Here is a 15,231-nt window from a genome sequence, read left to right as displayed (position 1 = left end):
ATTGTCTAACAGCCCAATAAAGCAAATTGTACAACAACTAGAGCAAAAAATACTGAATTGGTATCGCAAAGGTCTTTTGACCGATGATGAAAAAAACGACCTGTATATTAAGGAACCAGTAACACCAACAATCTATTTTTTTGCCAAAAATACATAAGGGGCATGACACAATACCTGAAGGCCAGCCCATCCTTAGTGGGAGTGGATGGGCAACGGAAAACATCTCTCAATATCTTGACAACCTTTTAAGACCAAGAGCGAGCAAATTGAAAGCATATCTGAAAGACACTAAAGCTGTAATATTAAAACTCAAGACCATTAAATGGGAAGATACTTATCAATTGGCAAGTCTTGATGTCAAGGCACTCTATACATCTATTCAACATCGATGGGCGATTAAAAGTATAGACCACACTTTCAAAGATGACTCCTCATCAATATATCAACAAGTACAGATTGTTAAAGAAATGCTTGAATTAACTTTTGAATGTAACATCTTCAACTTTAACAACTGCTACTATAGACAAATAAAAGGGGTAGCAATGGGTACAAAATACGCTCCAGCCTTAGCAAATATTTTTATGGGCTATTTTGAGGACACCGTCATCTATCAAGGCAAGGGACCTCATTACAAGTTTAGAGGTAGCCATTGTGCTATTAGGACCATGGCTGCCTCCAAACCGGGCTCCATTACTGGGTTCCTGCAATGAGGATTTACCGGGTCATTCCGACATAGGAGGACCCGGTAATTCCTCCTTACAGGAACCATTCCCCATTTCCATTTGAGCCCACATAGGGCTCAATGGGAATAGGGGAGGGAGGTAATAACAGGCACATTACAACTGGCCCATTATTACCTCCCTCTTCCCCTTGCGGGACCCGGAAAGGACGCCTGGTTTTACCAGGCATCCTTACAGGGTCCCGCAAAGGGAACCTCGTAATCGGCGCTCCCGTAATGAAGGGTGCCGGTCCCGTACCAGCACCCTTCATTACGGGAGCGCCACCCTTGTAATGAGGCCCAAGGCATATCAAAAGAATTGTTTAGATGGATGCGATACATCAACGATGTTTTGATTATTTAGAGAGGTACTAAATTTGAATTTGAGGAATTCACCAATCGTATCAACAATAATCAACTGGGAATACAATTTACTGGAACTTGCGATGAACATTCAATCAACTTTCTAGACCTAACTATCTATGTAGACCAAAAAGAACTACAGACATGTACATTCAGAAAACCTACCGAGGATAATTGTACATTACATGCTGAAAGCTGTCATTACAGACCCACCATCCTCAATATACCTTCTGGAGAGTTTATACAAGCTAGGAGAAATTGTCAAACAACAACATCCTTTGAGAAAGAATGCGTATTATTGAAGACAAGGTTCCTAGCTATAGAATACACAGAGACTTGCGTGAAGAGAGCCATGAACAAAAGCAGAGCGCTCACACAAGAACAGACTTTAGTGCCAAGTGTAAGAGGAACTTAACAGCCAAAAGTAGGGTTTATCACTAAATTTAGCAGTGACCACAAACTTTTAAAAAAAATCCTTTCAAAACACTGGTACCTCTTAAGACTGGATGAGAATATCAAAAATCATATTGACCAGAAACCAAGAATTATTTTCAAATGAGCTGAAACACTAAAGAATAAACTAAGTCCCTTGTTGTTACCAGACTTGGATACAATGAACACAGCACATTGGCTACAATCCCCCATTACTGGCTTCAGAAAATGTGGAGACTACACAATGTGCAAATATGAACATGTCAAAACAAATATATTTAGAGACATGTTCAATAACGTAATTAAGATCTATCAGTCGATAAATTGTAGGTCCAAATATGTTGTATATGCAATCATCTGTGTGTGCAACCAGGTGTATGTAGGAAGTACTATAAGAGAACTCAGAATTTGTGTACGAGAACACCTGGCAAAATTCGTCAGTCAAGATCTGAGACTACCCCTTACTTGTCACTGGCAGAAAGAACACCAAATGGCCAACAAATCCGACATTAGATTCATAAGACTCCAAAAGATTACTTTAGGTAAAAGAGGAGGGAATAAGGAGAAAAAAACTACGTCAAGCAGAGGCTAAAATTATCTGTAAATTTAACTCTACTGTAAATGGCCTCAACACTGATAACGAGATGTGTCTTTTTTTTAATAATAATCTAATTTCCAAGATGGGATCTCTATATTTAACTACATGTGTTGAATTCTATTTGATACACTACTTTATACATGAGTTAACTACTGATTCATCATATTGTAGTGAACATAAACGATCCGCCACATTGTAAACACACATTGGGTTTTACTTTTTACTAAATATACATTACGGCATTACATTTTAATTAATGTAATTAACGCGTTGATGTAACACGTTATACAATTTGAATTAATTATCATAAACCAAAGTAAACTTATCAATACAGCATGTTTTTTGAATTTATCTGCTTTTCTTAAATATAGTGATTCCTTTATCTAAGATTCACGTAGGTACACACAGTCTCATTTTACCATCAGTGTGATTCGGGCAATGTTTGCCTTGTTTGTATTGAATTTGTGAATGTTTACATCCCAAAAGATGGCCGACGTGCTCACAGGCTTTGGCTACAATGACAAAAATAGAAGAGGGACTAGGGTTACCATCACTATGACAACCGGCACTACAACAAATAGTTCGTGAGGATGCCACTCGGCTCCCCCGCAAGATAATAGACACACACAAGTAAAACGCTAGATGCGACCAGTTAAGGTAAGAGGCTATCAACAAATAACAGTCTTTTTCATGAAGTGTCACTGTAACTTGCAATGCGCTTGTATTAAACGCAGCTTTGCACAATGCTAAAACAATAAACGTGTCACCGAAACTTGCAATGTGCTCATGTTAAATGCTGCTATGCACAATGTTTAAACAATGAATGTAGAATTGAAATGATCCCTTCAGGCTAATGTTATTTGGCGCTGTCTTCTATCTGAGTCATTTTCAACAACTATCCTTTGGTAATTGTTGGCAGCTGCCTGTTGGTAATCTTTTTTGCAGTTCTCCCATGGTAATCTTTTTGCATCTCCGTCTTGGTAATCGTTTTGCGGCTCCCCCTTGCTAATCTTTTTGCAGTTCTTCTCTCTCTCATAGTGCATACACTTTATATACCAGTGATGACACAATCACGTTTTCAATATTGGGCAGTGTCTTGCAAGAATTCTCTCACTTTTGATTGGTACATCGCTCATCTATCCACCCTAGAAGTCTGGCCTCCCTCTAAGGATTGGTTTAGGAGTCTCGAACAGAAATATTGCAACTACCATTTGAAATTCCCCTTTTTTTTCTCCTGTCCACTTTTTGGCAAAACTTTGTAATTTACTAATAAATGCCGTTATATATATATACACACACACACACACACACACACAAGGGGATGTTATGGTTAAGTTGCCCTACCAAAAACCTGTGTACTTCACAAAAAAAAAAAATCCAAATATCAATGATATTTGTGATGTCATATTTGATGTCCTGGGTGTTAGTCTTAGCAATGCGCGTAGATGCTGCGAGTTATGGTTGCTGAGCTTACCATAATGGGGGAATGTGCAGTGTTTTTTGGTTTCACTGTGAAGTATAACATCCCTTTAACAAAGTTTTTTTACTGAATGTACATATATATATGTGGTAGGGAACGAAAACAAAGAGGCTAAAGATGTGATGTCATCAGTGATGTCATCAGTAACATTTGTGATGCCATCTTTCATGTTCTGGGTGTTAGTGTTAGCAGTGCACAGTGGTGATGGCAGGTATGGGGGCTTAGTTTACCATAACTGGCGAATTTCAGGGGTGTTTCAGTTTTAATTTGAACTATAATGGGAAGGTTGGATTTTTTTTTTTTAATGAAGTACACAGGTTTTTGGTAGGGCAACTTAACCATAACGTCCCCTCAACAAAGTTTTTTTTGTAGTGAATTATTCAGGTTTTTGGAAGGGGAACTTAATCATAACATTGTGACAATGAAGTTGTTGTGCTGAATATACACTGTCTTCATGTGATTGTGGGAGATATGTACTATAATGTGCATACTTGATATACATTTAACATAGAACATAAAGAACCCCCTCCCTAATGATATTAGAAAGGGACGGACTGAGCGCTTGTTTGCGGACAGGGGCGGACGGGATGAACATTACCCAAAGATGCAGGGGGTATCTGAAAATGTACTATTGTCTTACATCAAAAATCTGCAACGCAGAAGAAGTACATAAAGACATTATAAGTAGTAATAAGTAAATATGGAAACCTAAAGGTATGAAATGAAAAGGACACATTTAATAACCATGTAGAATGAAATGGATGGTACCATTAAAAAAAAAAAGGGTGCCTCCATCGTAATCACTTCACAGAAACTCTGCAGCCTGGACCGACAGTGGACAGACGCAGTAGGGCGAAGGGAAATTACAGCAAAATAGTGAGTGAAGGTCATTTTTTTGTAAGTGTGTGTAATTGCTTTAGTATGTGGTGCAGAAATAATAATTTCTTTCTGTTGTTTTGACACAGAAATGGCTAGTACTTTGGAGTGGCTGGAGGAGAATTTTCTGCATGGGGAAATGTTGGAAGACAACGACAATAATGGTACACACTGCTCTGCGTAGGCAAAATAATGATCAGTTTTTATAGGCATTTAATATATGTATATTTTTTTGGTACAGACCAGGAAAGAAAAGAAGAAAGGCCAACAAACAAGACAGAAGAAGACAGGATGAAAAGGATTGAGCAGAAAATGGATGTACTGAATGACAATTTTAAAAGTGAGTTTGTGGAGGACTGTGTGAGAGGAAAAGTTTGTTACCATTGTCCCACCTGTACCTGCCCCACTTCTCCATTCCCTAGTGAACCATCCCCAAACCTTCAAGAAGAAAATAGACGTTTTGACGAAATATCCATCCCTTCTTCCCCTCAGAAATCTTCTCCTCATAACCAGCCCGTGTTGAATCCTAATTCCCCTATATTTGTGTCAGTATCTGCTTCCCCCGCTATTTCTTTGGACTGAAGTGTGTGTGTGTGTTTGGAATGTTTTTGTATAGTAGTTGTAGTTATAGAATTTTGTGGAAAAACATTTTTTTAAAAAGTCTTAAAATGTTCGTGGACAGCGCGCCTGTTCGACCTATTCGCAAGGAATGGACTGTGGGTGTTGTAGAGGCAGTACACCTGCCCTTACTAATGTCAAGTAAGATGGAATTGATGTTTGACGGCAACATCTGTTCAAGTTGTGCGCACATAAACAGAAAGGGGCGTTCTAAGGACATTATACCTGGCCGTGTCGCTTACAAACGAGATGAAACATGTTCGTAGAACACACCAGGTGTCCGGGATGGTTGTAAATGAGCAAAATGGGAGTGTGTTAAGGACAGTATACCTGTCCGTATCGTCCGCAGCCAAAATGGTGGCGTCTGTAGAACAGGCTCGGTGGCCGGCAAGTTCATAGTCAAACAAAATGGAGTTGTCCTAAGGACACTGGACCTGTCCGTACAGTGAGCATATCATGTATGCACATGCGCAGTACAACCGTAGGTATAGCGGACAGCGCGCCTGTCCCTAACTGTCCGTCTCACTTGTGTCGCACTTTGAATTACTTTGAGAACCTTAACACTGTCCATAGGACACTTGCGCGCATGCGCACTTTTGTTACTCTGCATTTGCTGTCCAGCGGAGTCCCATTTCTGTCGCGGATGTGTTCAGGACGTCATCATGTGACCGCACCCATGCTGAGCGTGTGGACTAATTTGCGCAGTTTGTGTGCCTCCGCAGCAGTACAAAAGAACATGTAGACACAAGACAAAATGTTGTAGAGTGTAAAAATATCATTTCACATATCCCAGACAATAGCTTACCTGAGGACTTGTTGTGTAAAAATTTCATACCGCTTTGGAGGGATGAAGACGGTCACGAGGCACAATCCTACAACCCTATAAATGGCCACACCCCGAGCGCATCTTCATTGTCCTTCTAGCTATAGCAGATTCAGGTGTATTGCCTTTACTGCTGTAGTGACCAAAAGGAAAGTAATCGGCATGGCTTCCATGGCTGCTGTAGCTTCATTAGCCTCTGCACCACCCCCAAACTCGCCACCACCACCACCTCTCCAAGGGCCTGCTGAGAGAATTATGGGTGAGGATGTAGAGAGCGAGGAAGAAGAGGAGGAAGAGAATGAAGTGGAGGAACTCCGCACTAGGAGCACTCGCCGGGAGTCGTGGGTGTGGCGGTTGTTTTCCGTTTATGGGAACGTACCAAAAGCACGTGCGAACCTTTTGAGGTGTAACCAGGGAGATGAGGTGCTGAGTCGCGGGAGACCTGGTGTGTACAGCTTTGGTACGACAACCATGAAGCGACACCTCACTTTGTTCCACACTGCGGACATTCGCAAGGTGGTGCCATGTGAAGAGCGTAGTCGATTTAGTTCCTCCACAGCATCCTCCGAGTCTGATCCTCCCACCACAAGAGACACTCCTGTGGGGGAGCGCCTCCCTCCAGCTGCCTCACAAGCCATTCGCAATACTGTTGACCCTTACCTTTCAAAGGTGACAATAGTGTGTATGGATTGTGACATAGTACTCTGCAGGGGGGAGAGTTTTCGAAGTGCTTTTGAGGCTACGGTCACAGAGCACCAGAAGATCTGCTCCTTACCTAAGTGAAGCTCACCCTACATCTTTCTCTGTCCACTTGCCCTTTCTTATTCCCGTGGCTGGTGTCCCTTCCTTACCCTCCTTTGGCCTCCTCTCCTAGTGTGTCATGTGCTGAGAACCAATAAACGTGAAAACAACAAAAATGACAGAAAAGGCTCTTTTCAGAGCCGCCTTTCTCAGTTTAACAATAGAACTATGAAGTGACCGTTGTAGACCCCCGGCGAAGTTGTGGAAAAGTTTGCGGACAGTCGTAGGGAAAAAAAGGTGGGTACAAGGGTAGCCAACACAATGAAGTGTACGCTGGGAGTAAGTGGTGGCTCTGAAAAGAGCCTTTCGGTGGAGTGTTGTGTGGGTCAAAAAGTGTGGATTGGAGAAAACGGATTGTCACATAGGTTATTGTGAACCCAAAAAGGGTCGCAATGCATTTTTGTACATTGCGAAGAAAAATCTGATAGCCAGCATATGTGAGATGGACTCCATCTCTGCGGAAAATGGAAGAGCTGCGAAACTGAATGTTTTCATTGTGGAAAAAGGCACAAACAGCCTTATTCACATTGCGTCTCGCTTTCTCCATTTGTGGACCAAAAGCAGAAGAACGCAGCCATATTTGTCTTTGTGCAATACAGGAAAAAAGTATTTGACAATGTGGAAACATGTTCATGAGCTTCGCAAGTCCTTCCTTCATGGCAAATTGCAAAGAAATTCCAGAGACATGGCCTAAACTGTTTCCTCTGCAATTAATGATAAGTATATCAGGAGGATGCTCTGTCAGTAAAGTAACACAGAGAGGTACCAAGTCCAGCCACCTCATGCCACGCACGCCATGCCAGTGCACTTCCACATGAGGAAATCCGAGTTCTGCAGATAAACTGCAGCTTTCCGCATGCACTTTCAACCAATGTATCCATGAGTCTCCCAAAATCCAGATAATCTGTTTGCGAGCAAGCAAAGCCATGGCTGTGTGTTCTCCTGTCAGGGAGAAGACGGTCTTACTAAATTTCGCCGTTCAGAACACACCCACTGAACTTTATTGACCAATCCCTAGGTCCGCTCATTTTCATTTGCATGCGTCTCCACCCCAGAATTCCTGTTGGTGATATGCGCTGGCTGGAAACTATCGCCATGTCCGCGGACATGTATAGGATCAGAGCGTGACAACGGTACATTAAAGTATTATTTCCTTTTTTCCCCTTTAAGGTGGGCTCTGAAAAGAGACGTTTTTTTTATTTTTGGGCAGATACCTTACAGACATCTGTTATTTTGTTTATTTTTTTTGTATTTTTTGTCCTTACTTTACTCCTACAGCCATTACAAAACATTCTCTAAAGCAAGCCTTACGTTCCAAAAGATCATCGCATTTCCCAAAGAAGATAGCCCAAAAGCACCTGATTCAAAATAATCCGTATTACTTGGAACAATGTTTTCGTGGCTGCAGAAAAACATACCAGCGCGTAACATAAATGCACGCATGCCGCGATTAATGATACACCTCCCAATACTCTGATCTGGGCAGAAAAAAGAATTGTTGTTCCATTGTACTCTAGGGAGTAAACCAGAAAAAATTACTTTCGCAGTTGGAAAGATGTTCATGAGTGCTTCAACCAACTGTCCCAAATCTGCCAACAAAGTACGTGCAGTCATGTAGCCCAAATGGCAAGCACCGTAGTGCAAAATTACCACATGAGGAGAGGTCATTGTATGTATGTGAATGCAAACTTGCAGAATTCCCGCAACATTGGCATCAGTCTCAGCGTTCCACACCATCTCCACTCCTCTCACATCGAAATGGTGTGCCACATGCCTACTCTCTGCTTAATGTGGTAAGCCATGGAGAAAAATGTCTCCAAGCACCAAAACCCTGACCCTCTCCACCTCTGCCATCTTCAGTGTACGCACCGTTGTTAGACACAAAAGAGTAATATGACCATCTGATTGGCTGATGCCTACGGTCCCCTTTCCATGCAGGATTTGCTGTAGAAACCCGTATGTGACACGCCCTACCCGCGGACAAGCGTTGCCTACGTGGGGCATGCAACACTTACCTAGTCCTTTCACTCTTTCCACAGCGGTAGCAAATCCAGTGCCTCATTGGACACAACTAAGCAGTCACACAACCATCCACCAATCACATTGGAAATCGCTAAATGTAACTCCGTCATCAACATTGCGCACTTCAAAATTACTGTCGATAATTCTGAATCGAAGTCGCATATCATTGCAAAGCACCTTCTTCAGAAGCTACTGTGCAAGTGTTGCGAATTTCTACGTACAGCTCCATGCATGCGCACATGCATGAGTATAGAGTACAGGTATGTATATTTCAATCGGAGAACATGTGCAACCTTTATGATTTAATTTAAAACAAATTAATGCTGCTAAATGTGCATAGGCAATACATACCAACGCTCCCCCTTTTAAGTGCAAGATGTTCGATTTATCATTCACAAACCGCACAACTTCTTACTGTCTTCCGCATAACCTATACAAACGTTGCAAGGCTGCCTATTTACGGAGAAACTCGATTTTGTATTAGAAAATGTCGGAGTTGTATACTGTGTACGGCCCACAGTAATGCTACTTGCAATGTAATCGTATGACAAAAGTAAGTGCTCCCGATTACTGTGGTGACATCTCCCTCTGAGGGTCTCCCCATTTTTCGGCATCTTGCTTTTAAATTGCAAGTAGAACATTTTTTCCCATCTACTACTATGCCCTATCGCTTACAAACCTCTCTCCTATTGATAGTACACCTTGTAAAAAACAAGGCCTTTTCATAACCTTAAAAATGTTAGCAATTTTGAAGGACTTACAAGTAACATATGCCAAATACCATGAAAAACCTGCACAGAGTGAAGTGAAATGCGCACATGCACTGGGTTCAAATATGAAAGGAGAATGCTCTGACGAACGATGCACAATGAATGTGTGCAGTATCAGCACTGCTATCAACACACAAAGGCCCTCATTACGACCCTGGCGGAAAGGGGAAAACGATGGCGGAAATGCAATTCCGCCATCGAATAGCGCTCGGTGCGACTATGACCCGTCACCGGAAAGTACGAAGCCATTAGCGACACCGTAGTGAACGCCAACGCTAACTGCACCAAGCACGCGCGCGCGCGCCATGCCAAACCGCAAAGACCACCATGGCGCAAGGGTACGCCAATTCCGACCCTAGCGGACATGTACCTAACGCCATCAGGCATGGCGTAATGTACCAATCCGCCATGGCGAGAAGTACGGCATCGCGAATCAACCGTAAACGGCCCCACTGAGTGCCTGTACACCGCTCCCTGCCCACAAAGTACAACCCCCCGTAGGTGCAATGAAGTCACAATGCAACCATTGAAATGTACAAGTCACCCCTGCATGGCAACGAACAAAAGAAACACAAGAGGGGCCAATGGGAGCTGCAGGGCACAGATGGCACGAATACAGAAGCCATCCCAATGGACATGACCACAGTCCCCCACCAAGAAACGCACGCAAACACAGGCACCTGTGACCAGCAATATTCCGAAAATCACATCATTCCACCAGTCCACCTGGCTGACCGGCATCTGTCACACAAAACCCAATCCCCCGCCCCTGAGCATGACAACATTCAAACAGTCATATTGCCAGCCCCCATCCCTGACCTCACTGGGCTTCGTAGGCAAACGCGCCCAGCACAGTACCACGCAACTGAACCCCGAAGCAGGAACCCAATGCAGATCTCCTCACAATACATCGCCCCCCAAATAGGCATATGCCACATCACTTGCAAAGAAAAACGCTACACGGGCCAAATCAGAATAGAAATTTAATGCACATCAAAGTCACCAAGCCCACACAGCCATCAGGCCATGAACTCCAAAACACTAATCACCATTGTGTGCTGCATCCGCAAGAAATGACCAGCCACTACCTGTGTGTCGCCCTGTTCCCCCATGGTACACAGAGCCACATTCACGTACGAAAAGGCAACATGGAAGCGCACAGAACCGCAGGGCCGACCCAATGGGGAGGCACTAGTCCAGCTGAAAGGCCGAAATGTTGCTCCGAGCCACCAGTACTGCGTAAGGGCATGTGGCCCATTGGCGATCGTCCCATAAGATCGTAATGCTGCTCCACTGATTAACACGAAGCAGCAGGTGTCGGGAGTAAAACCCATCTGCAGGAGTGGCATACAGATGGCAGTGGCAAAAGGGGAGGAGATACCTGTCAACCAAAAGAAAAGAACAAGAACAGAATGGCCATCAGAACTACATCCGATCAACTCACTTCAATGATCACACGAAATCCACAGCCATATGCATGCTAGCCCACTCAAAAGGATCATCACCACCCCAAAACCACTTGCGACTCATGACCATCTATATCGAGGTGCAAACACCATCACAAACGAGTGTACCTGTGCATGCGTCTGTCAAAACAGAATCCATCAGATGGGAATGTTAACGTGCATGGACACAAGTGTCTGAGGGCGCCTCGAGACAGGGAAAGCTCAACAAGGCCAGATGGACGATGGTCCCACTATGGCAGCCCTGCATCACATAGCGTAGGGGAGGCGGATAGATCCCAAGAAGCCCTGTACATGGCAAACCCTGTATCAAATCACCTGCCCATGCATCCATTCATCATTCCCTCATCCCGGGATCAAAAGGCATGAATAATAACTCACATAACATTAGAAACATCCATTGAGTCTGTGCGTAATGCAGCCTGCTAAATCCACAGTGCCCCAGCCCGTAATTCCAGTGTTGTGAAGTAACATGTATTTGGGAACGGCCTGCCTCATCGCCCACGTAGCTATTGCGCATCCCAAACTATTCATATCAATCATTGCCCCCTCGCCATGGGCCCTGTCTCAAGGACATAGAACAAGAGAACGTTATATTTGCAGTCGGGCCTGTGGGCATCTCCTCGCCAGCTGGAAACCGAAAGCGCCGCCCTTCGAATTCCTCATTTGCAACATCACGTCGAAAAGGCACCTGTGGCCGTTTGAAATCACTAATTATTCCATCGAGTGCGGCTGTGTGTGAAAATGGCAACTGCCTTCACCCACAAATTGGACGCCCCGCCCGTCGTTGCAACTCGGTACAGTGCTGCATGAGGGCCCACCGTTACTCGAATACTACGTTCCACTGACCCTTCACAAGTCTGTTCGCGACTGCACAGATAGTATGTGAAACAATGGGACCACAGCAGAATGAACATATCAACCAATCTTACACGGCCATCGGGTACAAATACATGATTGCAATAGCAAGATACCATTCCCCGATTTGCAGCGTTGTGCGCGGGACGTGCTCGGCCAAAGGGGAGAGCAGTTTGCACAGGTGGAATGAATCACCACGGGTGGAGGCCATACAGCCTGGAAACACATAAATTGCACAGCCAGTCTCCTCCCACAACCACACCGAAATGCTACCGGCAGGACTCGCGATGTTGGCCCTGGGGGACCTGATAGCACTGCAAGTGCTCCGACTCCAAGAAGAAGACGAACGCCAACTATAACCGGCCGCACGGAGGAGACGCAGGAGGAGGAGGAGGAGGAGGAGGGCAAGGCAGGGCCAGCAAGGGCCGCCAGCACAGCCACTACCACCACGCAGGCAGCCCGCAATCCCACGCCTCCGAGCACATCCGTTCAACCTCACTGATGAGCAGATCCACACCCTCTACCGTTTGGACCGGGACACCATAGCCGCCATTGTGGACATGACACAGGCTGACCTTGTCAGCATGATAGATAGCCCAACCGCCATCCCACCCCTACTGAAGGTGGTGTCTGTACTCCACTTCCTGGCCACAGGCACCTACCAGCACACAGTCGGACAGTTGCATGGCATTTCTCAGCCACTGTTCTCACGGACACTATTTCAAGTGCTCGATGCCCTCCTGCAGCACGCAGACGACTACATCTCACTACCACGCTCGGAGCAGGAAATTACCAACACAAAAGTGGGATTCCATGCACTTGCCGGCATACCGGGTTGCATTGGTGCCATCGACTGCACCCATGTTGAATTGGTCGTCCCACATGCCATGGAGGCCCAGTACCGCAACCGAAAACAATTTCATTCCCTGAATGTACAAATGGTGTGTGACTCCAACAGGATCATTACACATTGTTGTGCTCGATTCCCTGGATCAACCCATGATTCTATGGTCTTGAGGAACTCTACAATACCACGCTACATGGAGCGACACGCAGGGAACAGATCCTGGCTACTCGGTGAGTCTCATTACATGCATGATGATGTGGGGTATGTTAATTTTGCAATGTACTGGCAGGAAGCGGGGGGGTGTGCGTACGTATCAATGGCATTCCACATCATACGTTTCTCGTCCACATACAGGTGATGCTGGATATCCACTGAAGAGATGGCTCCTCACACCAGTCCGGAACCCACGGGACCAGCATGAGGAGGACTACAACCATGCCCACTCACGTACCCGTGTAGTCATAGAACAGGCATTTGGCCTACTGAAGGGTCGTTTCCGCTGCCTCAGCAGGTCTGGCGGGGCACTCCTGTACCGCCATGAGAAGGTTGCAAAGATGGTGATGGCATGTGTCATGCTCCACAACATGTGCGTACGTAGAAATGTGCCCATGCCCCCTGACGCAGAACTGCAAGCACCTGATGATGGTCATGATGAGGGTGGGGATGTGGCAGCACCTCATGGAGCCTGCGAGGCACCGGAGGCCCGTGACATTCGTCAGAATCTCATTGATGTATGCTTCTAGCACTCACGCCTGGTGGCTGATACATGGACACGGGACTCGTGGCACTGCGTGTGTCTGGGACATGCACAATATGGACTGTACGCCTATGATGGCCTAGTACACGAAGATCAATGTCCACACATCTCATTGGTTTATCGTGCACTTTTTATGGCATATGTGATGTCATGTTGAACACCCTATCGACCCGCCACCCAAGTGAGCCCAACACACCCCCTACACCCTCCTACCTCCCCCCCGAACACCAGTGTCCAAAGATGCTCATTGTCAGTGGGCTGTCGCTATTGCTTGCCCCCTCTGCGGGTATCAGGGGCACCCCTGCCTGTGGAGCGCAGGTTCCTTCCAGATCTACGTTGGGGGCTGCCCTGGACGGAACTTGCAACGGATGATGTGTCTGCCTGCTCACGTCCATGCATGTCCCTAAGGGTTTGCGAGAGCTCAGTGAGCACGCGGCGCACTGCGGCAAGTTCGGCACATACGTCTTTGGACGTCGCATGCAGTTCCCCCCTCAGGCTCTCGGTGCTTCTCTCAATTTGTGCCCTTAGCGTCTCTGTGCCTCTCTCCATTTCTGCCCTAAGTGTCTCAGTTGATGTTTCTATGCCTGCCTTAGTGCCCCCACATTCATCGGCATGGTCCTTGAGGAGTGTGGCCAGTTGCTGCTGTTGTTCGATCAACTGGTCGAGGGACTGTTGCCTCTGCTGGGCCATGGCCATTTGCGGGGGTGTCGCAGAGGGGCTGTTGTCCTCATGTTGCCTTGCCACAGGGCTTGTGGGGGATGGCCAGTCGTCGTCTTGTGGGTGCCCCTGCGTGGTATCCTCAGGTTGTACGGGATGGGACAGACAGGGGGATTGGGACAGGTCATGGATGGATCTGACTTCGGCATCCCCGTTTTCTGTGTCCGAGCATGCTGCCATCAATGGGGTGTCACCTATGGTGCTGCTGCCACCTGAGGCAGTGCCTTCTGTGGCATCCATTGGGGGGACCTGTGGTGGTGGTGTTGTGGGCATGCTGGCTGCTGGGTGCCTGTTGATGTTCCCTCCTCTGTGCTGCCACCTGATTTGTGCTGCTGCCGTGTCTTGATGCGTGCAGCTGAGGTGGAGGGTCTCTGGCCGTTGGTCTTGGCCCTCTTTGCAGGTGTGCTGGTAGGGGTGTCCTGTAGCTCGTCGTTTGGATCGGACCCTGTGGTGGAGTAAAGGAGGGCGAGGGTTATTGATGGGTCTGTGGGAATTGGAATGGCATTGTATCACATGCATTGGGGTGGTACCTGAGGGTGATTTGGGTCGGGGCCTTGGAGGTGCTTTCATTTGTGTGTGGAGTGAGGGTGCAGTTGTTTGGCAGCCTGCAGTTAGGGTGTGCCTGCTGCACGTGTAGTGCGTGTTTTAGGGGTTTTTAATTATTTATGTATTTATTGTGGGTTTTAACGTGCGCTATCAGGCCGATGTGTGTGGACGTTCTCCAGGACATGTGTTTCTGTTGCACTATGTGGACGCATGGTACTTCACATGGATGGTCTGTGTGGATTTGGCATTGTTTTATCTGGCCCACCTACCTGATTCTTCGGATGTCTGCACTCCTTTCTCCATCCCTCCGACTCCCTCTATGCTCTCCATTCCGATGGTGGAGGCACATATTTCTTCCCAGGGGGTCAACTTGATGGGTGATTCAGGACCTCCCCCGGTGGCTGTGGCAATGTTGCGGTTGGCAGAGAGTATGCTGCGGACGCGTATCCGCAGGTCGTCCCATCGCTTGCGGCATTGCTGTGGGGTGCGGGGTGCGGTCCCCACCGCACTTACCCGCTGTGCCACCAGAGCCCATATGGCCT

The sequence above is a fragment of the Ambystoma mexicanum genome, chromosome 7p, assembly GCF_040938575.1.
Source record: "Ambystoma mexicanum isolate Mex_15411 chromosome 7p, UKY_AmexF1_1, whole genome shotgun sequence".
NCBI lineage: Eukaryota > Metazoa > Chordata > Amphibia > Caudata > Ambystomatidae > Ambystoma > Ambystoma mexicanum.
Note: the sequence above shows the minus strand (reverse complement) of the source record.